We start from the raw sequence: 23905 nt of genomic DNA on the forward strand, positions 1-23905 counted from the left end.
TTAATTTTCCGACTTATTTTGATTTTCTTGCGAAAAAAAGAGGTGAAAAAAACGAATAAAAGTTCTAGTATCTGCGCATCCCTTCGAAGATTGCTCAAAATGGCAGCCATAGCAGGAATGTGCCGTTTATAAGCGATTTCCGAGTCATTTCTATTTCGTATTTCGCGTATCTTATTCGAAAATACAATAGCAATCGATAATACATGTTCTTCTCATGGATATTCGGGAATCATTTAATGTGTGATATATGTGGAGTGTTATTTCAAAATTTTGTTTCTTTGTTATGGTATCAAATACAATAACTATGGGTGAAATTTTATTGACAATAAAGTGGATAAAAAAATGAGAAAAAAATCAGTGAATATGAGCGAAAGAAGATCAATAAGTTAATTCGCAATATCATTATCGGACATTATTCTGCGTGACATTTACGAAAGAGATCCGATCGCAATTGTGTGTTCTGCCTGTAAGACTTTCATCCCACCCAATTCTCATTCGGCTTCCCCTCTCCTTCTCCTCCTTCCCTCCCTCCCTCTCTCTCTTCTCTCTCTCTCTCGTTTTCCTATCTTGACATTCTCATGTGAGAAACGGATGCGCGCGCATATAGCGGCACACACACTCGAGAAGCAGCGCTGTAAAGTCTTTTACGCGCACATACACCACAGTTACGTCCTTTTCTTTGACACACATGAGTGAAAGCGGGTGAGAGGGGAGTGACGAGAGGAGAAGAAATAAGATAGAAGGCCAGAGGAGAAAGAAGAGGGAAGAAGCAAGTGCCACGGTGGCTGGCTAGCTGGCTAGCGAGCCGCAAACCGTATCCATATTCTCCTTCAGAATCCCCGCTCGCGTTGTGCTTGTCGAGGAATTTTACTTCGGCAGACTCGTTCCCAGACTTGACTGCTTCGTTTCTTCTCTTTATAAGCGCCGAAGTATGGCAAGAGTTCTATGAGAAGATATTAGCATGACTTTCCATAAATTTCAAGTCTCTAGGTCAAAATCATATTTTCCGTTCATATCGATGTGGGTTATATAGCTCTATAATAATACCGATAAATCGTTCATATTTAACTTGTTTAAAAAATATTCACAAGTGTATGAATAGAATATATATATTCATTGTGTATAGAGAGAAAAATAGTGATAATTCTGTAAGATGTCTAGAGTGTGTGATATTCTTCATTTATTAAATTTCGAATTTTGAGTGATTAATTTTTGAGAATTTTATTATATCGAAATTAATTATTATTTAAAAAAATTTTTTTTCTTTTTTTTTTTTTCTAAAAGTAAAGTTCTGGTCTAAAAGTAAGGTGAATTTTTTTTTATAATTTTTCTCTATTGAAAAAAATTATTTTAGATAGATGATATCGTTATTTCTAAACATACAAGTGCTTCATCATATATATGATCAAAAACAAGGTTTGAACAATCAAGAATCTTAACTTTACCATGATAAAATTCATTCCGATGATCGTTTGTCTTTCTACGTTTGAAATGGGAGACGTACAGGAAATCAATACATTGGCTCACGGTTAAGAGTTCCTAGGTTCTCTGTATATATATATATATATAACGTGTGTACGCTTGAATATGAAAAAGAAAAGATGGAAAATTCTTTAATTTTTCAAATTAATTAATATATTAAAATATATTTTATTTGCTATATCCTAATATAGTGAAAAATCTTATAAAAATCTGTCGATCAAATTTTCATTGTTGAAAATTCAACGTTACGTACTATGTTACGTAAGCATTTACGTTACGTCTCGAAATTTGTTAAATTTACAAATATTCATATATCTATTTTATCAACCATTTATTTTATAACCAATGAGTAATTTCATATATAAACAATATGTTAGCATAGGAAATACGTTGTAGAAAAAAGTAAATCTATGAATAGGAATTCTCTTTATATTTCGTCAGATCTTAGAATTCCAAGCTCCATGAATGTGTCGATCTAACAATACACAGAGGTTCTACGATTCTGCGAAGAGCGGCACGAATAAAAAGGAATACAATGCAGAACGACCACTACAGGATATCAACAAAGAAAGAAGGCTTTGTTCCTCGACTTTTTCCCGTTCCTCTTTTACGTTCTTCTCGTGATTCTGTCTTGGGTCTAACCGCGAATAGAATAAAAAGAGCTGTCTACCACTACGAATATATTAATATCATAAGGAACTTCTTTAGGAGATTGAAATTTATTAATTGGTAAAATAAATTTCGAATTTATTCTTGGAAAATGTATTATTGCACAATATACACAAATAGAAAATCATTTCTAATATCAATTCTAAAAAATGTGAATAATAAAATATGGATATAATTTTAGATGTTGAAACTTGAAACAAATGAAACAGTATTGAGCACAATCTATAAAGTCTCTTTATTCCCCAATAAACTTGAACAGCCAAGCTTGTTACGTCTATTCAACATACGTGTAGAAGGCACGAAAAGTCTTCCAACAGTACCATTCTAGGCAGACGACACTGACATAAGCCGCAAACGTCGTAAGCAGCAGCGTTGGAACGTATCAACGAGGCCGGCGAGGACGTGGCAACAGTGCTATGACTCAGCTCTCCTCGTTCCAACCGCTTCCCTTGTCCCCTGGCCCCGCTTCAGCTGCCTGTACGCAGCTGACGCCCTTCTCCTCCTGCTGAGCGTTCCCCACCATGTTACCACTCGATTCTATCCTTCCTCCTATCGTGTCCGAAGTTCCCCTTGCCCCGTAAACCCGCTTCATTCCGTTCCCCTATCGGCTTACCGCTCCATCCTTCTCCCTTCTCCGCCACCGTCGCGACCCGACTCTCTCGGGGTACTGACAACTCGTTTGTCCCCTCTCCAAAAGCGTGCGCGGGCCGATTCCTACACGGCATCATGCCACTAGCGAGACGAGCGTGCAAAGTCCCCTTTGGAAGAAAAACACCTCTCTAGCCTCTCTGCGCTCTTTCTGCTTTTTCTGTTATTCTCTATCTCTGTCTATGCTTATCCTTGTCTTTTCCCTATCTCCGTCTGTGCACACCCTGCCTCTCTCCCGGCTTACCACCACGACCACTTCTCTCCACTAACTACTGGCCTGTTCGTTTCTCTTCGTTCAATGGCTCATTCCTTCTTGCTCCCTTTCTTCCGAATCTTCTTTCTTTCGAGGTTCTTCTGCCATTTCGCTTCTGTATATCCGCTGCCAGGCTGAACAATGCAACGTGATCCAGGTGCAGAGAAAAACAAGGATAGAGAACACGAGTCCCGAGGAACAGGAAATGCAGAAAGGGGAGAGATACGGGAAAAAAACGAAAGGGCAATGGGTACACGATACAATTCGCTAACAAAATTGTGCAGTTATAGTGCGGCAAATTTACGCGCGAACGTCTCCAACTTCTCCTCACAGGCTATCAAACATTTTTTTCTTTTTTTTAATTCTTCGATTTATTTTTATTCGTGCACTAATATCGATGTGACGTGCTTAACTTTCGATCGTGAATTACATATTTTTCAGAGCGATTAAATAATTTCTTATTATTCAAAGAATAAGATAATTTTGTGAAAATTTTTCTCTTGTAATTTTTGATGCAAGGTATGATTACTTATAGGAAATTAAACATTTAATTTATATTAGTTTTTGTTATTTTAAACGATATATAATATATATTATAATAAATTTTTTTCACTGTTAAATATGGATTATGAAATGACTAGTAACATTCTACAGAATTTTTTACATTTAATAATTAATTTTTTTATAATTATATAAATTTAATCATTAATAAAATATTAATGATTAAATAATACAAAAAACTAAAAAATAGTTATGTAATTTCTAAAACATTCTGTTAACCTTGAAAGAGCATATCGACAGCAAAATGCCAATAAATGCATATATTTTATACGAGAAGAAATTTTATAGCTTGCAGTTTACACGCAAAGTTAATATTAGCTTATAACAAGCAAATACTTGTAAATGTATATGTAATGATAACTAATTCTTGAAGATAAACAATTTTTGCATTCATCTCGTAAACATTTTTTATACATTTTATATACCTGCTCTAATATCTAAATAGATATATCTAAATATGTTATGTAAAAAATCAATGTTTTTGTAAAAGAATTTAGATTACAATTGTTTTTCAAATTAAATATTTTATAATATTATTTTTATGAAATTTTAAAAAAACGATAATAATTCAAAAATGGGCTTTATTCGGATTATTATATAAGTATTTTGTTTATAATAATATATATATATATAGATTATTTAAAATTTTATTTAAATAACAAGAAGACAATATCATATCGTGATTATTTATATATCTCTGCCTGCGAAGATTATTAAAATCATTAAAATAATTATATAAGCACTATAATATATTTTTCCATCGAAACTAAGAAGTTTACGAAAAATGAACCTTGACATACGAATTGCGAGATGAGAACAGTTTGATGTACACTTACGTTTTATTTCGAATCTCTTAAGTTCATATTTGTGCGTTTATAAAATGAAAAGTGAGATAGAAAATAACGAGAGACATACGAAGATCAACACGAATGCAATCGCGATAATAATTCACGCGTTACTATCCGGTCTCCTATTCTAATATAAGCAAGAGAGAAGGCAGGCCATCGACTACGAGGCCGCGTGGGTTCGAGGTCGAAGCCGTAGAGTCACGTTAGGCGACTGCCGTCTGTGTCGTAGCCGAGGTGCCGTTATTTTAATGCAGATACGCAGTCCGGACGAGAATGAAAGGCTGAAGGAGACATTTGCACGTACAGTGCACGACTGCGATGTATCTAGTCGTTGACGCGGTGCCAACCTCTGCTCCGTACGGCATGAGCGCCGATTGGTGCGTGAATTTAAGGCATGTTTGCATTCAACGGACGTGTGCGTTCATTTACTTTCCACAATGTTCCTAGTTACATTTGTGTATCAAAGATATTGATATAAAGGTATTGTGAATAAATATATATTTATTATCAGAAATATTTTATATTTTTAACATGATTTTTATTTTACAGAATCAATTCAAAACTATTTATGATTCTCTTATTTTTATAGAATGAATCTTTTTTCAAATTTCGAAATTCCTTAGATATATTCACCAAAATATATCTAGTTTAAATTCAATAAATTAGAAAAGAAAAATATTTACTGTTTTTTTAAAATTTATCTTTTCTTTTAATTGCAACAATAAAATTTTAAAATGTCTCAATTAAATTCGTCTAATCTAACTTAACCTAATTAAATTTCACAAAATTTTCAGAAAAGAAGTATATTATGGTCAAAAATCAAGTATGATTTTCAGAATTTCTATTTTTTTTTTTTTTTCAATACAATGAAGTTCAAGAGGAAAAATCGAAGGTTGACATTTTTGTTCGAGCAGATCATAAAGAAAATCGAATTGTAGGTTTGAAGAATAGCAAAAAAAAAGAGAGAGAGAGAAAGATATAGAAGAACGAGGAATAATGGTAAACGATATTATAACTTTACTATGTTTTATCAAAGACGTGTATAACATTTCCTTGGACTGTGGAGAAAGCCAAGGTATCATGGATGGCGCACATTTCATGCGTGTCAATCACGTGACAAAAAGAAAAAAATGGCGAACAAAGAGATATATTAATACGTGCATACTTTGTATAAGATCAATCTGTAAAAAATCAATCGATAAATCGATATCCTATAATTAATAATAATTGACATATAAAAGAAGATTGATTTTTCTAAAGAAATATTGTATTGCGAGGTAAAAAAAAAAAAAAAAAAAAAATATGACAAATAATTCTTTAATAGAAAATTTTTTTCAACAGAAAACAATTATACCTTTCTACTGATTATATATAATAATTCCTAAAAACCAAAACGAACATTACACGAATAATCATTTCATCAATGCGCAAATTTTGTTGTGTATAACACTTCGACTCAACTAATGAATTCGTGTCAACTGATTAAAAAATTCTAATTCTACTTTTTTTTTTTTTTTTTTTCAAAATTAATCAATACGAAGAAACCACTAAGAATTAATTGCGACAAGTACAGCGCGGCAAGAAAAACAGTTCTCCCGGAGGGGAGAAACCGCAGACGAGGGGAGGAGAGGGTAGGGAAACGAAAGGGAAGTGTTGCGGGGAAAGAAATGGGGAAGGAGAGAGGAAGAAGGCATATGTGCGAAAAAATGTGAGGACGGCGCGAGTCTTTGAGCTTCGAGAGTTGTTGGTGCCGGTGAAGAAGGAACCCTCCTTCAGCGTAGACGGACGAAGTGCGCCAGAAGAGGTAAGAAAAGGGAACTGCGAAGAGGAGAGACAGAGGGCGACAATGTTCCCTAGCGTTGGAGACAAGGTGGTGGGAAGGAAAAATGCGAGGAAAGAAAAGAGCAAAACTTATGCGGCGATGAGGAACGGAAAGTGAGAGAAAAACAAGAGAGGAAAAGAAAAAGAAAGAGAGAAGGAAAGAAAGAATAGGAGAGGGGAGGAGGCCAGTGGCGTAACTTCCACATGGAACGATTGCAGGTGCAGCTATTTCAAAAGACGCGTGAAGAAACTCCGATTTTTTTTTCCCTTCTGCGCTCTCTGTACGCGTTGTAAACGCGTTAACTCTTTGCGCCAGAACCATTGTTCGATTTGTACGCGTTTCCTGGCCGTTTTCTTGCCGCTTTTGTTGCACCGCTCGTGTACAGGTGTATCTGGGGAGGGGAACAATGGGGAGGAGGTTAAAAGAACCGGGGAAATAATTAATAATAATATAACAAAAATATGAAGCAATAGAAACGACGGTTGGCGATATCATACATCGGATAGAAAAGTCAATAGTATTTATTGATAGGAGTTACCTATACAAGAGAACCTTAATATATGATCCAATATGAAAAGAAATATAAAAAATCGTCGTATGCAAATTGAAAGAGAATTATTTGACCTAGATGAAAAGGGAGTAAATACGAAAAGGGAAGAATGTTGATTTGGCGGATTAAATTAATCGAAAATAATTAATGCGAGAATATTAACACGGGTAACAATGAAACGTTGGTACAAAAAGATGCATATTCAATTAGACAGAAAAGGGAACATAAATAATTGAGGTAATTTAATACATGTGCACACGCGACGACGTTATGAGTGAAATAAATAAAGAATGTTTAATTTCGAATTTAAACGAATGAATATTTATAATTTACAATTAAATTTGCAATGTACACTTCATTCAATTATTCTCTCGAGAAATAGAAAGAATGAAAAAAAAAAAAAAAAAAAGGAAAAAAGAAAAATGATATATAGTAATAAATATAAAGGCGAACAAACATAATGGCCACTAGACGATAATATCATAGTATAATCCCTGGTACAACAACAACAACATTTCAAATCGGAGATTTAATTACACCGTAGAGGGAAATTTTTCGCAGTATTACACGAGGCGGTGCGGCAAACTTTATTTCGAAACTCAACGAAACTATCCGACGCCCGCTCCTTGAAGCACGCGGAACAAACATAGCAGAGGGAAGAGGGAGAAAGAGCGAGCGAGCGAGTGAACGAGAGAAGGGGAAAGAGGGAGAGAGACAGAGAGTAGAGGATGGCGAATGGCAATTAAAACGTAAACCCGCAACAACAACGGCGAATCTCTCCCGGTGAATGTAACCAAAGTTAAGGCTCGACGCGCGCCAAGCCACGGCTAGAAACGACGGCAACGGCGGAACATGATTTCAAGTCATTCAGCCGACCGGTGAGATTCATTGCTTCTCTCCCGGTGACGTCAACGCGGAAGCGTTTCGTTTTGGTGCGCTCTGAAAAGCCTGAAATCTCTCTCTCGCTCCCGGCAATTTTATCGAATCGTTGTGTTCTCTACAACTTGTGCTTTTATTTATTTTTCTCTTTTTTTCTTTTTTTTTTTTTAATTTTTGTTTTATTTTATATTTGTCTATTTTTTTTTTCCATGGACGAAATGAAAGGAATTTGATTGATAAAACAAGTATGTACGTATGTACAGAGACAAAATAAATATACTCGATTTCTTTTTATCTCAGTCATTTGCCGATGGAGATTGAATGAAATTTTTTTTTTTTTTAAAGACACAATAAATAGAAATTAGCGTGTGAAAAGGCGTTTAAAGATCGGAATGAAAGAAGAATTACGTATTTTCGAGATAAAGGAAGTTAAATGAATTCTTTCTAATTTTATAATCTGGATATATAGTATACTTTTGAAACATGGTATATTTTCGTATATTTATAATTTATATCATTTAAATATTATTATTAACAATTTCTATTTTAAATTTAAAATCTATTAGAAAGATATTTAATCTTGATGTAATTAATAATTGTTTTAAAAAAAACATCTAACCGTGCAAATAATTAAACTCTGACGTGGAACTGTTTAATCTACAAACGATGTTGAATGAGCTTACGTATCGTGCGATTCTCGCATTGATCGTGCGAATAAATCAGCGAATTTGCATCATGTTTTGCGTTTTGGCAAAACATTGCATCATCTTCTTTCCATCGATTCTCACATTTCAGATATTACGACAAAGTTTGAAATCATCTCGAAGGAACGATGCTTTCGTGATTTTTATTAAAATTTTCCTTTCGTCCACGACACAACATTTCTCTTCTATTCGCGTGTGACGAAATTTTTATCACGAAAATTTGTTCAAAAAAAGAAAAACTCGATTATTTTTACTATTCCAAACTTAAGCACTAGCCTAATTGGAATAAAGTATTTCCAATACGATTCTACTCCAATACGCTATTTTACCAAAGCGAGTAAACGATAAGATCACGTTTTCAACCCTTCAACCATTCCAGACAAGAAAGCCAACCGTTTGATTCGTTGCATTCTTCCAATGCACGATAGATCAGTGTTTCTCAACTTATCGCGACAATACAATTTTCTTTCTTCCAATCCACATTCTTTTTAATTCCAATAAAAATCTGTTACGAATTACTCAATACGATACGAACGCGTAATAAAACGAATAAAATTCTCAATTTCGACCGAGCGACGTGACCGAGAGGTTGTCCCATCCGCGTGAAAAAAGTCTGGGGTTTTTTTTTGTAGCAAAGGAGAACGAGACGAAACGTTACGCCATTGCGTTCACGTTCAACGACAGCCTCTCGTCGCCGGTTCACACCACGGTGTCGAGCAGCCTTTTTTCCACGGCTCCCTCTCTCTCTCTCTCTCTCTCTCTCTCTCTCTCTCTCTCTCTCTCTCTCTCACTCTTTTCCCCGCGATTTCACCGCCGCGTTCAATCCATGGCCACGCGCGTCTTCTTCCATTCGAGTGTGTTTCTTTCTTCTCGCGTCTAGGGTGACTTTCCAAAAGCTGGCTGGCTGTTCAACCGATTTTTCCCTGGGTTTCGTTTTCACCGAGAATGTGTGGTGCGGCCGGTAATAACGATCCCCGGGTGAGGGAGAGGAGGGGGGGAGAGGAGGCCCCTAGAGGCAAAGGCGCACGCGTTTAGGAGGGGGAATCTGTGGGAAAACGAAGAGGAGAGGGGAAAAAAAGAAGTAGAGATAAGGGTAATGGCGAAGGAAACGTGCGAATTTTGCTTTCGTTTAATTCGTTGTCGTTCGTTGGCTTCGTGTAGTAAGTATATTTCGATTTTTCTCAATAATTTGGAAAATTATCAACGATTTTGTAGAAATAAGAGAATAATTATAATTTATGATGAGAACAGGTAAATAAAAGCGGAGAATTCACAGGAAGTGAATTCGCGTTAGCAATGGGTGAGGAGAAAGTTTGTGTAATTTTCGTGGACGTCCGATTTTGAGTAACTTTAGAGAGAGAGAGAGGGGGGGAGGAAGGAGGGAGACGAGAATATTTGTGTTTAAAAAATATTTCGAAATACGTGGATGGAGATAAACAAATGGAGAGAGTTAGCGTAATTTTGATAATTCTTCGCGTGACAATACGTATGTTTTTCGATACGATTTTCATGAAATTTCCATCGAGATTAAAGAAACAAAGATGGCGAATAAGACAAAGAATCAATTCGAGCAAATCTTTTAGCTACGTTTATTATTATTTGTTTATACCAGTAATTATATTGAATACGAGATATATTGAATATAAATAGTTGATATATTTTATTGGATTTTACAAAAACACACGAGTAGGATAAAGATTGTAATGTACGTGGAAAATGTGAGTGGAGATAAATAAAAGAGAAAATTGTGGCTTGATCGTAACGTAGGCAGGGATTATTTTGGACGAACAAACGAGGGAGGTTAAAAATGTCAAGAAGAAAATATTTATACAAAATGCGACAGCAACACACACGTGATATTATTAGCGTTCTCGTTTCAGAATTTACCTTTACCTTATCGATTGTTACAAAATTACAATTTTGTCTTCGTTTTCTAATTTCGATCCTTCATTTTATCCGTTCATTAACAAAAATAAATACACCAATCAATATAATATTTAATCTCGTATCAAATAACCTTATTGATATATCGCTCGAAACGCACCAAAACAAGTGTATTTATCACCGTAACATCTCGTCACATCGCAAGAAATTATTATTATCAAGTTACACACAATTTTCCAAATTTCAAATTACAATCAATGTGCGTCGAGTGGGAAATTTTATCCAATCTTCCAGTTTTACATCGTGAACAAAATAATAATAATAATAATAATAATAATAATAAATGCCACGATATATTAAAATTTCGACTCGAAAGAATATAACTATATTGTCACTATGCAAACAACAGCGAGAACAAAGGAATTTATTATTTTTCGAGAAACAGAGAGAAGCCATTCTCTTCCGCAGAAGGAATAAAAAATATTCCATCGTCGATAATTCGTCTGGTCGCCAGAGGGGGAGGGAAAATGTTTGGAAAAACCGTGGAGCATCGAAAAGTATGGATGAAATCCAATATCCATGTTTCGCTTGCCTAAGAATTGGCGGAATCGATCACGTTCTCGGTCACGCTAGAATTTTCTATGCCCATTAAGCCAAACGTGTATCGAATTCAGCAATGAGGGGCAAGCGGCCGGTTTCTTTTGATCGAGGCCGTTGAACCGCGATCGTTGCGAGGTCCGCCACCACCACGTTCAACTTTCGCGTCAACGTGGTCGAATTCCGCGAATTAAAAATCGCCACGGAGGGCGGACGCGGCAGAAATTTAATCGGCAAACAAAACTCGCTCGCTCCACGTGTACGGTTGCTCTGCTGCGTGGAACGAACCAACGTTTCCACTTAAACGAGAAAACCCATCCGACTGGTTCCATTAATTTTATTTATACACACATTTTCCCTTTCTTTTCTTTTTTTTATGTGTATATATATATATATATATTTATTTGTTTTGCTCGCGAAAAATATCATTTCCTTCACCTAGTTTCCACACTCGAGTAACTCGACTCGCTTCCATTCCATTGAAAACTCGAGCTCTTCTAACTTTTCTTTTGTAAGAAATTAAATTTTCAAAATTATCCCATATTCCTGTCGACTCGATTAGATACTTTATACGAAATATCGAATACTTTTGTCACCGACTGTACGTCTTAAGGGAAATTTTTCAATTTTTTAATTAACTCGACTCGCTTCCATTTTTTGTAAGAAATTAAATTTTCAAAATTATTTGTCGATTTCAATGAGATACTTCATACGAGATATCGAATACTTTTGTCACCGACTGTACGTCTTAAGGGAAATTTTTCAATTTTTTAATTAACTCGACTCGCTTTCATTCTTTTGTAAGAAATTAAATTTTCAAAATTATTTGTCGATTTCGATGAGATACTTTATATTGAGCTATCGAATACTTTTGTCACCGACTGTACGTCTTGAGGGAAATTTTTCAATTTTTTAATTAACTCGACTCGCTTCCATTCTTTTGTAAGAAATTAAATTTTCAAAATTATTTGTCGATTTCGATGAGATACTTTATATTGAGCTATCGAATACTTTTGTCACCGACTGTACGTCTTGAGGGAAATTTTTCAATTTTTTAATTAACTCGACTCGCTTCCATTTTATTGAAAACTCAAATTTTTCTAACTTTTGTAAGAAATTAAATTTTCAAAATTATTTCACATTTGTCACTAACTCTTATTAGATATTTTATTCGACGAGATATCGAATACTTTTGTCACCGACTGTACGTCTTAATTTTTTAATTAAATTAATTAAATTAATTATCATGGACGACGCTGTCAACAGGCGTTTCTTGTTGCGATACGTTGGCTAGAATAATTCTTAACTGTTTGTGGAAAAAAATGTAACGCAGAAACGTATTTGGATCAACGCGAAATTATATAGAGCTGATAAGTTATTGGGCGTATTTAATCAAACACGGGACGACGCGTTTGGGCGTGTTAGGAAGGGGGCAATATGTGACTGTAAACACACGAGGTAATCAATATTCGTAATTAATATTCGTTGCCAAACAACGACTCGTTAAATGGAATAAAAGTTTGGAAATATTTCAAGGCACTTTCTATGATACGTTTAATTGCGACAAAAGATCGATGGAAAATGTGATTTTTCTTTTTTTCGAAGGGAAATCGAATTATTCGAATCGTTCCGTTCGATTGAATGGCATACGTGTGCTTGTTACGTGAATTATTATCATGCATTCGGGTTATACATTTACAATTTTGTAATTGTTAATTATTTCTCAGTGAATATGCAAGCGTTCCCATCCGACCACGCGACTTGAAAAAGCACGAGATTCCATTTACGTGAAAAAATACGGCGTATTATACGTTCTGTAAATGAATATTTAATAAAAAATTATAATTATAATAATAGGAACAACATGTAATGTAAACATCAGTGTAAATAAATATTATACAAAAAGTGAAAAAAATATAATTGCGAATTTAAAATGTAGGAAACATAACCTCAAAATCTTCAAGACGTTTCCACTTTCAAATATCGCGTCGTTAAAAATATCCAAGGAAAATTGAAAAGAGAATTGAAATTATTTATAAGATTTATATATATATATATATATATTTTCTCAGAATTGAACGAATGATATACTTTAACATTTCTCGAGAACCCTTGAAAATTAATTTATATCGCTTAATAATATTCTACTATATATGCACATAATATTCTACATAATATGTATAGAATATGCAATGACCGTGGAGAATAATATCATTACAGATCCATTTATGCGTAATTTCATAATAAAATTACATCCTGTCAAAAATAAACAAGCGGGGAGAGATACTTTCGAACGATAGTTTTATATATATATGTATATACACACGTTTAAAACATGCTATGTAATTTAATATTCTCTTAAATAATTTACTAATTGTTGTATCAGTTTACTATACTTCATGAATTTAATATTGTAAATTATTGTAAGTAGAGCGTTGCTAATAACTCACATAAGTGGCTGTTTAACATTGTTGATTTTTAATAACGATGCAAGTACGGCGCATATTTTCTTTAAACAGTTATATTCGTTAAATTTAAAAAAAAAATTTTTATATAACATATATATTTTGTATAACGAATGAATGACAATGTTTCAGGAACTTATCTCAAATTATAAAAACTCAATTTTAACGACAGGAATAATAAAGATAAAAACTGTTTATTTAATATCTAAATCAGCTACTCAGACGAGGTATAATAAAAAGAAGAAGAAAACAGGAAAAAAAAAATGAATTTAAAGATGTTTACGATTAACGTGTCTGGGAACAAAATTTGACAAATGACAAACGGAGGATCGATCGGCAGCTGTTATTCCATGGACAACGTTCGTCAGGAGAAACGGTTCCTCGTCATTTTCACATGGAACTGCCTCGACTTTACAAGGTCGATCGCTGAATCCATAATCGGTCCCCGGTTATCGTTCAAACCGAACACGGTCGGTCGATGTCGAACGATCGACTGTCGACGGTCGCGTGGTTTTTTTTTTTCCCCTGAGAAAAAGTCAACAGAGAGACACGAACGAGGTTTCACGAACGGTATCACTCTAGTTTAGTTTGCCTAAAACCAACTTGTGAATCGCGATTCATAAGTTATTCCTATCAACAATATTTATTTATTTTATTACGTGATATAATATTATACCGAATTAATGTCGAATCGAGAATTCTATTATTGTTGCGAATAAATGCGTTGATATAGTCACAACTACAGTTTTAACTCGAACGAATCGATCAACTTTAAGGTCAAACAACGGTTCTAAGTTTTGCATGGTAACTTTGCGGTCAAGGAGGGACTTATTATTACGAAAAAGAAAATAAATGTAGATCGATCGATTAATCGTTTACTTTTTAATTTTAGCGCTTGTTGCTTTAAACTTATGAACGATGAACTATTAAAGATGATTCTTTTAAATATTAATGTTAGATATTAGTTGATATTAAGTTGACTAAGTTAATATTAAATAAATTAATATTTTTGTTTAGTGAATAAAAAGTGAATCGAGAATTGTTCCATGTAAGAATATTGTTGTTCGATTATATTTCAGAAAATTGATTAATTAATGCAATAATTATTATTGAATAAAAAATTCTCACTGGAAATTTGATTTGAAAGTCTTTTGCTTTTATATTTGATTTAATCATGGAATATAAACGATTATGGTTACACAGAACTTCTACAAGTAATTTTGTAGATTTCATTTCAAGCTACGCGAAACACGTTGGTATGCTTAATTACAAAATTATTGCTTGAATGTTCCTTTGAAAAATCTGAATCTAAATAGTTAAGAATATTTGCTTGAAAATATAAAAGATTTAATAAATATAACAAGAATAGCGATAATTCCACAATGTCTATTTTTTCTATCGGATTCCATTTTGAAACGTAAGAAAACACATGACCTTCGTTGATCGAAAACTTGGTCTCTCCAGCAACTATTCATGACTCATCGTTTACCCAGGACGTTGTACGCGTCGTTGAAGAAGGTTAGGTTCCACCTCCGCCGTTCTATATAGCAGTAGAAAGAACAAGGACCCGAAGGCGCATCGCGACGGAGCCGTTCAATTTTCCGCTCACGAATGCCTTATTTTTAATCGAATCGCTGCTATGCCTCGCTGAGGGAAGAGGAAACGTGCTCCGTGGAAAATTAAATTCTATTGCTTCCTGTTGACTGACAAAGCACGAGGCGAGAGTTCGAATGCCATCGACCGAAATAGATCATCATTAAAACAGAAGCCCGTCCAGCTTTTCTCCTTTCCTGTTGGTCGGCCGCAGCGCCACCCACGGTGACTCGAAACGAAAACTAACCTCAGTTTACTTCAGATACCGTTTCGAACGAGCTACACCGTTTCCTCTCTCTTTTTCTTCTCTCTTTCTCTTTCCTTTTTCTTATCTTCTTTTTTTATTTCCCTTCTCTCCTCGTTTCTTTTTCCTTCTCTTTCGTTTTATTCTCTTTTTTGGTTCTTTTGCTTTCGTCGACGCGAAAGTGCACACGTGACGCGGCGAGAATTAGATCGAACGCGTTTACGAGGGCTCGTAAAATTCGAACTACGAGAAAATGAACGACGAACGGTTTGGTCTGTTATGTATACTAACGATAGAAGCGAATATTATTTCTGTAGAAATATACCGACGAGTTTATATTTCTCATTCTCGACTCGAAAATTTTTGAAACTTCTTGGAAAATGAATTTATCTCACATTAAATTTAAATTCAATAACACTCTAAATTCAATAACAAACGAGTTTGTTTTTATAGAAGATGAACGTAACTTTATGCAGCTAAGTATAACGTATGATTGATTCAATCGGCACGCAATCCATGAAAACAATATTACCAAAACAAAAATAAAAAAATAAATTGTGATTCTATTCGAAAAATTATTTAGCACTTTGAGACGCGAATGAAAAATAAGCGATATGGCATTACGTAAGATATTTAGCACAATAAATAACGATATTAATCAAATTTACGCAGATATGCGTTACGATTAGATAATGAATATGCAATTTTATACCTGCCAACCAATCAGATGCAATTTTGTCTTTTCTTATACTTCAGATCAAGGTAACGAAATACTTGGATACAGTGTAAGACGGCGAGGGTTGAATTACATCTTGGATTTCGTGTCTGGTTACAGGTTGCACGAGTTTATTGTGATTCTAGGCGAACCGGCTTCTCTCCAATCAGATTTGATCGCGATATGCGTTCAAAATGCGTTCAGCGATATAAAAATATATCAATGGATGCGCACTTTTGAATATTATAAAATAACACAAAGTCAATTGATTCGATTAAAACAGGAATTTTATAAAAATACTTTTATTACGCATTTTAAAATATATAGAAGTATGTTATAAAATTTTGTTTGAAAAAAATATTTGTATTCGTAAATTTCATGAAAATATTTTTAATTGTTTTCATCGTGAACAATATGTAGATGATTCTGATCAATGTGGAAGTGTTACTATCGATAGAGATCACGTGACTCGCATTATTCTCTCTTTATTATTAATTCTTAAATATAGATTCAATACCACTTTGCCACAATATATATATATATATATATATATATAATAGGCCGGATTTTTATAGAGACGAACAATGTACAGTGACTTATCAAAGATAATCTGAACACGCGCAATAGATGCCACAAAAAAGGAAAAATTGCTATGTCGCAACAGAGAGATAATCTTTTATCAAAAAATCAGTCCGCACCGTTTGTATCGTTTCCTCCAATATCATCATCTATTGCCTTTGAACGATTATGGCTACTTTGATTGAATGAGAAATACATTACAAATATAAGTAGTACATATTTTTAGCGCGATAATAATTAATACTTGTTTGAAAGAAAAACCTATTAATAAATTTAATATATATTATAAATCTGATCCATGGTAATTAATCAAAACAAAGATACTCTTTGATTTATTCTTCATAATAAAGATAATCGAAATATCACTCGGCGCAATCGTTATTTCTCTCTAATTAAACAAAGAAATTCTCAATTTCCTTACGGCAACCTGTTATCTTATCTCGTTTATCAGAGATGATTTTCAAATCGTGCGTAATAAATCTTTTCATCAAGCCGCTTAAAAAGAAAAAGAAAAAAAAAATAAATAAAACATTTACGGAATGAAATTTTATATATTAATATTTAACGAAAATGTTTCTTGGTTTACTTGGATCGGTCGAAGAAGACGACAGTTCATCGAATAATTCCAGGAACAGTGAACGAACGAAAAAACGAACGAACCATTTCAGAAGCGATCATAATAAGAGAGTGGAAGAAAGAAAGAAATATAAATAAGCGAGCTCGGTCTCTCAAGCGTAAAGGAGATTGTTCAAGGAGAGAAGACATAACCTTCTCGCTCGCAAAGGTGGTTCTAACACTTCGGATGCCAACGACCATTCGAATCGAGGAAGAAGGAAAGATCGTTCCTCTCTTTCCACCACGTTCGCTTCGTATCTCTTTTACCTTATGTAATCGAGAAACCTCTGTGTCCTCGGTCACCACCTACGAGTCGCGCCTCAGGAAAGGTACAAAATTACGCGCATACGAAACGACATCAGCCATCGATTTAACGATTTCGTCGTTCTCTTGTTTTCTGATGCAAGCGGGTTAAAAACCTCCGTGTACATAGAGTGTTAATACATTCGAGGATATATACGTGATCGATTTTAAAACGTGAAAACTGAATGAAAAATTGACGTGTAAAATTGGTCGAGGGTTATTTGTCGAACGATTTAATTTTGCACTGGATGAAACGAGATGAAAATAGAGCGAAACGTTTCAAACAAGTACACATGCACAAGGTGCAAGTTTACGTTGAGTAAGACGCATTATGTAAGAATTTGAACGGATACCAAAATTAAAAAGGAAAAAAAAAAAAAGAAAAAATCTCAAGTGGTGATGTCATGATAATGGAGGAAGCGTCCTTGAATGGCCAATTTATTCTGTATATAGAATAATAGCCGGATCTATAAATCTGTCAAATTCTTCTCGCGATATATATTTCGAGGGAAATTTTTTGGAAAGCTTTTAAGAAATATTTGTTAGTTGTTTCAAACTTTGGGAGGGTTTAATTGCTAATTGGTCGACTTGATATATTATATACAAAAAAATTCTTACAACAATTCGCTATCTTTTATAATTTATCGTTTTTATAACCTCAATTTTTATGATTATATACAATTTTAGATATTCAAGCGACCAATTTATTTTGTTTGCAGATTTCGTATTCAAATTTTTATTCGTTTTAATTTAAATTGTACTAAATTATACAGCGTAATAAATTCTTTTCCACATCAAATAAATTGTAATTATCACGTTGCTCTTTATTGTACGTATACAACACTAAATTTTGGAACAATGTGCGATTCGTTCGAAACTGTATAGGAGTCGAGGTGTCACGTGTCACCAATAACGACCTCTGATTCGTTGATCATCGTAGCGAATTACAAAGCTTGTATTTATATGTAAATAAACGAAATATAACTGTGATAGTCTCCAATTTTCCTCGTTCGTGTCTTCTATTTTGTATATTCTATACGATTATTCTACAAGAATATTTAATAATAAAATGATTCTTTGAAACGGGCAGCGAAAATATATACGTTATATCACTTATTATTTATTCATGAAAATTCTTTTCGTGATTATTTATTTATCGCATATAAATACCGAGAAATTATTTAAATATTTATTTTGTAAGATATTTCATACTTCATATCGGCAAGACTTTTGAACTTCGCGAAAGATTACGTATTTATTTGCAGAAAGACTATATTTTAAATTTATCTTTAGCAGGTAGAGGCTTGTATTTACGAAACTCGTTAGAGAATATATCAAGAGGCAACACTGGATATCTTTCATTCTTATTTCAAAATTCCCCTTTAAAGATGAAAGAAAATTTTCCAAAACATTAAAATCGTGAAATACTTCTCGTGAAAAACAATTATATTCCAAATAATTTATGCACAGCTTCAATCAAGCTTTACTTTTCGACGTATTTCTGTCAATTTCATCCAATATTATTTATTTTCGAATCGTTCCCTTTGTGTAATTTTCTACTCGAATTTGCATATCGCGACAAAGCCTGAAAACATCGATATTCAAATATTAATAAACGCACAAAAATATACATAATACATTCGTTTTTTTTTTTTTCAACATACTTAACAAAATTTCACGATTCAGATCCGATGATCAAATATCCTGAATAAATTTTTTCTTTTCCTAATACGAAACAATAAATATATTACGTGAATCCATTTATATTTCTCCTCGTGAAATGTATTTGTTTAAGGAACACACAGTTATGAAACGACGACAATTTTACCATCAATCACGAACTATATGAAAATCGTATCGAGTTGTGAATTATTTTTTATTCCAGTTATTTGTATTTTTGCTTTTATTTATTCATTATATTTTCTATGTGCAAAAGAAATATAAAAATTAAATTATTTTTACATTATTTATAACACAAATATACACACCTAAAGATAAATATAACAATTCATAAAAAGTGGATACGAAATTAGAAAATTAATGGTGAAATATAATGCTTACAAAAGAAAAAACATAGAGTATCCTCGCATTTCGATAAGGACAGCATAAATTCAGTTCAGGCAACAGGTGAATATTAAACTGTTAAGAAATTCCAATTTTTTTTTCTTTTTTTTTTTTTTTTAACATCGATGACTAATCCTCACAATTTCGAGAACGAACAATCGAATTATTTTTGCTGAATCCTCACTATGCCACTAATGTAAGCAATTTGTTGATGTTGTAAATTTTAAATTTGCAAGTACATGGACAAACGCAGTGTGTGTGTGTGTGTGTATGTGTGTGTGCTTATATATATAACATGGTAAAGATGGAAGAAGAACATTGAAAGAGGATAAAACAATAATAGATAAATTTCTTATCTCCAACTGCATATAATGTGTAATCTATAAACAATTTTTAATTTGCTCTCTCTCTCTCTATTCAATATTCACAACGCGCACTTTTAACGTATAATTAATTTTAATATTACGACGTACATTTCATAACATTCATATATGTGCAAATTGCGCTTACTTCGTTAAAGAAAATGTGTTTACTTTATAAAAATTATAAATCATTATAATTCATCAAGTAAGTAACGTGGATTTTTCTTCGATACAAAAATTTTCCCATATTAAATTCTTCCTCTAATTCTCTATATCAATTAATTCTAAAAAATTTGAAAGATGTTCACAATCATGAATAATCAAGGATTGAAAATCAGTGGGCTTTTTAGAAAGGAAAGCACGTAGAGAAATGAGAGTTTAACGCAACATTAGTTCAAAAGGAATACAAGAGGGTCCGTAAACGGAATGGTGGCCATCGATGAGATTCCAATCGAGAATGGGGAAGGGGAAGAAAAGTGGAAAGGAAAAAATGCGAGAACCTCAAGTGAACCGGCAAAGGCATAGAAAAGTTTCCTCGATGTATCGAAGAAGGTGAAGTAATAGACCCCTGGCATTTCTTAGGTCGTATATCTTTCCACGAATAATCGATCCAAACTCGGAAATGGCGTTTCGATGAAACTTGTACTTGTATCTACTTTTTTTTTTTACATGTGGAACGTTTTAAGACATGCAATAAAATAAGATAAAAAAAATATAACTTTCTGCAATTAAATGAAAATATATAATGTAAATTGTTTTATGTTATGCTATGTTAAAATAACTTATAATATCAAATTTACGATACAACTTGTAATTATACGATATAATAATTTTATTTGTACAAATATTGCACATGTTATATAAAATACAATAAATATAAAAATTTTCTTTATCTTCAAAATTATCTCTTCTCATATTTATAAACTTTTGTAAAATATTGAATTTACTTAAAAAATTCTGCCCCAAGTGTATATTATTTTTCATACGAAATCATTTTGCTTTCCTTATGAAATTAATAACATTACGGTAATTTTCTACTCTAAAAATTATCCGCGCTAAAAGAAGAATTTATTAGAATATACAAAAATTCATTCACGCGAAATTCTCAATTGAAAGCAAAGAATCAAGAACTTCCTCGATAATAATACCTTCAATTCAAGTCTGCGAAATTCTCGTACATAACAAGCAAATCTAAAAAAAAAAAAAAAAAAAAAAAAAATGATACGAGAAAAGAAAAATTCTTTGACTCACTGTACCGACACGAGTGTTCTTTATTTCATTGTTCTCGAGCGCCCTTCGTGCCATTATTTCCATATGAAAAGACGGTAGTATTGAAAGGCGGATGCTTACAGTGGCCCCGTCTCGCAAAGACGCGTGTGTATCGTCGCGTTACGACAGTTAGCGGGATTGAACTATAATGGAATCGAACGACGCCACCTCTATAGTCTCTGCGCATATACACACGCCCCCTTCTCCTTCTACTTTACCGTTGGTAATACGTACCAAGCCATAATGCGCCCACGCAAAGTACAGTCCTGCGGCAAAACGCAGATCCGTTGGAAAATGTTTTCCACATAGTTTCCTCAGCGAAACTAGGTCGTACATATGGACGTATACGCGTCTAACGCGGCTGCATTCACAATATTCCTGGCTATTTATTTATCACGGTCATAACTGCCCTTGCGAACTTCACGGACAAACGACGACAGTGGAGACACCTGTACGACAACGATAAATAAAAAACGTCGGTGGTCATTTTCTTGGCCGATGTTCTGCACGAACTTATAAATTTTTCTTTATCACGGATTTGTTCGCCTAAGTCTAAGAATAATATCTTTTCCAATCAGCTTTCTATAAAATCAATTTCTGGTAAAAATCGGAAAATGCAAAATTATTTCCAATATTGGAAAATACATCCGATATAAGGATCACGATCGTTCAATACGAATATACGCGGTATAATCGAAATAATGCAAAGATGGAAGAGCTCTCGGTTCTGTTGGATTACCGTATAAGCGTCGACCAAGCTGCTGGATGGAAAAATCAAGCGTCTATTTTTGTTTCATCAACCTGGCGGCGGAAAATTCACGCAATCTCGAGTACCGGTACTTGACTTCGAGCGCTCCTTCAACAGCGTGCATACAAAACCGGAATCCCGGTCTGACGGACTAGTGAAAAAGAGAAAGAGAGGAAACAAAAGAGAAGAGGGGGAAGAGAGATAAAGCGGGAAAGAGAGCAGAGGAGGCTGCCCGCGATATATTTCGATACGTAAATAAATACAAGGTCGACCGGCAAACGTTTCTGGGATATAAAGGGCTTGGAAACTGCTGTGCATAATTGGTGTTGCACAAGTATTGACCGAGTATTGGCTCGATGAATCGTGGACCGAAACTCCCCGTCACGGACAAAAGTTTTCCGGTCAGTGAACGAAGCGCGTGCGAGCGTTCCAGGGTTCACGCTCGGCAACGTCGCCATATATCGATCCAGCTGTCGCTGTAGGGAACAAGACTGGGGCACGGGCTCGATATCCACGAAATTTAACTCTTTCGTTACCGTTTTGAGCCCAAAGACGCTTCCACGTTCCAGGGGTTTGTGGCTCGATTTATCGACCGATCTAGGTAAAACGATTTGACGCCGATTGAGGAATAACAATTCCACTTTTTTATGCGCGTCTTTTTTCTCCCACGTTACGTAACGAGTCTCTTTGTTATTTGCGGCAAAAGAGTCTTCGGGGAAAAAGGTAATATCGCTTAATATCGAAGTACAATTGTATCATATCATTGTACAAATCGAAAATAACGAAACAGAAAAATTTTCCGAGTCACGATAAATCACGAAAGAGGATCTTTAATATTTTTAAACGTGCTTACGAAGTTACAGCGTGCTCGAGATGATATCGTGTCCAAGTTATATACGAGGAATAATAACGAGCAGTCACCGTCGAATGGAGGAGAAGGAGGAGGAGGAAGGAGGTGAGGCGAAAGCACGTTTAAAAACGTGCGCAGGAAGGCCCACCACCATTGCTATATCGTCTGGAAATTCCGGCGTCACATGCATAAAATATTCGACCGTTCGGACGCGAATTCTACATGCCGCGCTTGTTTCTCCCGATGGAACACACGACCGAGCGTGGCATCGGTCGTCGTGTCGCGCATCCGCCCCATTCCCTTCCTCCCTTGTTTCATTCCGAATTTAGTTTCCTGGAAAACCGAGCCGAGACTCTCCCCCTCTCCCCCTCCCCTTCCCCCTCCCCTCCCCTCCCGTTAATTCTTAAACTGCAAATTGAACGCGATATCCGCGTTCTATTTCGACGGATGTCGAGGTGGAAACGGTCGAGGAGAGATTCGCGACCTCAACACCCACCACCGCCGCGCTACTACCCACGTCTATCGTCCGACTCGACCAACCCTCGACAAGGGTTGAACCCAACCCAACCCCGAAGATTCGAAGAGTGACGAGGCAGCAGCCAGGCTGGGTGCTTGGCGCACGCGGCATTCCCCCTCCCCCGCTCCACACCCTTCCCATCCGCGTTTCCTTCATCCCTATCAACATTCCCCTCGCCGCTTTCTTCGCCCCACTCTCCGCCATTATCTCGCTTTCCTACGTTTCTCCGCCAGCGTCGCTGCTGCCACTACTACTACTCCCCTACTTCGCTTTGATCCGTGTCTCCTCTCCCCTCCCACCCGCCGCCAGCCATCCCTGCCCCCTTTTCCCTTCCTTTCTTTGTAATCTCTCCGCTGCTTTCGTGTCTCTCTTCACCCCTTTATTACCACTCCCCGACAGCAGCAGCAGCGGTGGCGACGCTGCCACTCTTCCTTTCTCGAGCCTCTAACAAGCGCGAGTTCGAGGAATTAGCGTACCGGCGAAATTCTGAAGGGAAGTATTTTCTCGAAATACCGTGAAGTAGCGCACGAGTAGGTTAAGCAGATCCAATGGCGATATAATCGTACTGATTCTCTCTCTCTCTCTCTCTTCGCAAATATTTTATCGATCGGAAACTCGATCGAATACATCAAGTCGTGGTATAATATGGAACGATTTAATCCATCCGTTGATCCTTGAACAACG

The 23905-nt window shown here is 35.0% G+C and overlaps 1 protein-coding gene and 1 long non-coding RNA gene across 2 annotated transcripts in view; both read right to left on the minus strand.

Moving 5' to 3' along the window:
• LOC100865533 (uncharacterized) overlaps positions 1 to 23905 on the minus strand; it is an 80979-nt gene that overhangs the window by 28120 nt on the left and 28954 nt on the right.
• On the minus strand, positions 2363 to 2900 carry LOC147657605 (uncharacterized). Its single transcript, XR_015292119.1, has 2 exons — positions 2765 to 2900; positions 2363 to 2656 (listed from the first exon to the last, which is right to left on the minus strand). It is a non-coding gene; the product is annotated as an uncharacterized LOC147657605 (long non-coding RNA).

The sequence above is a fragment of the Apis florea genome, unplaced genomic scaffold (genome assembly GCF_048593485.1).
Source record: "Apis florea isolate Af1SG1 unplaced genomic scaffold, ASM4859348v1 contig_3068_pilon, whole genome shotgun sequence".
In the NCBI taxonomy this organism is placed as follows: domain Eukaryota; kingdom Metazoa; phylum Arthropoda; class Insecta; order Hymenoptera; family Apidae; genus Apis; species Apis florea.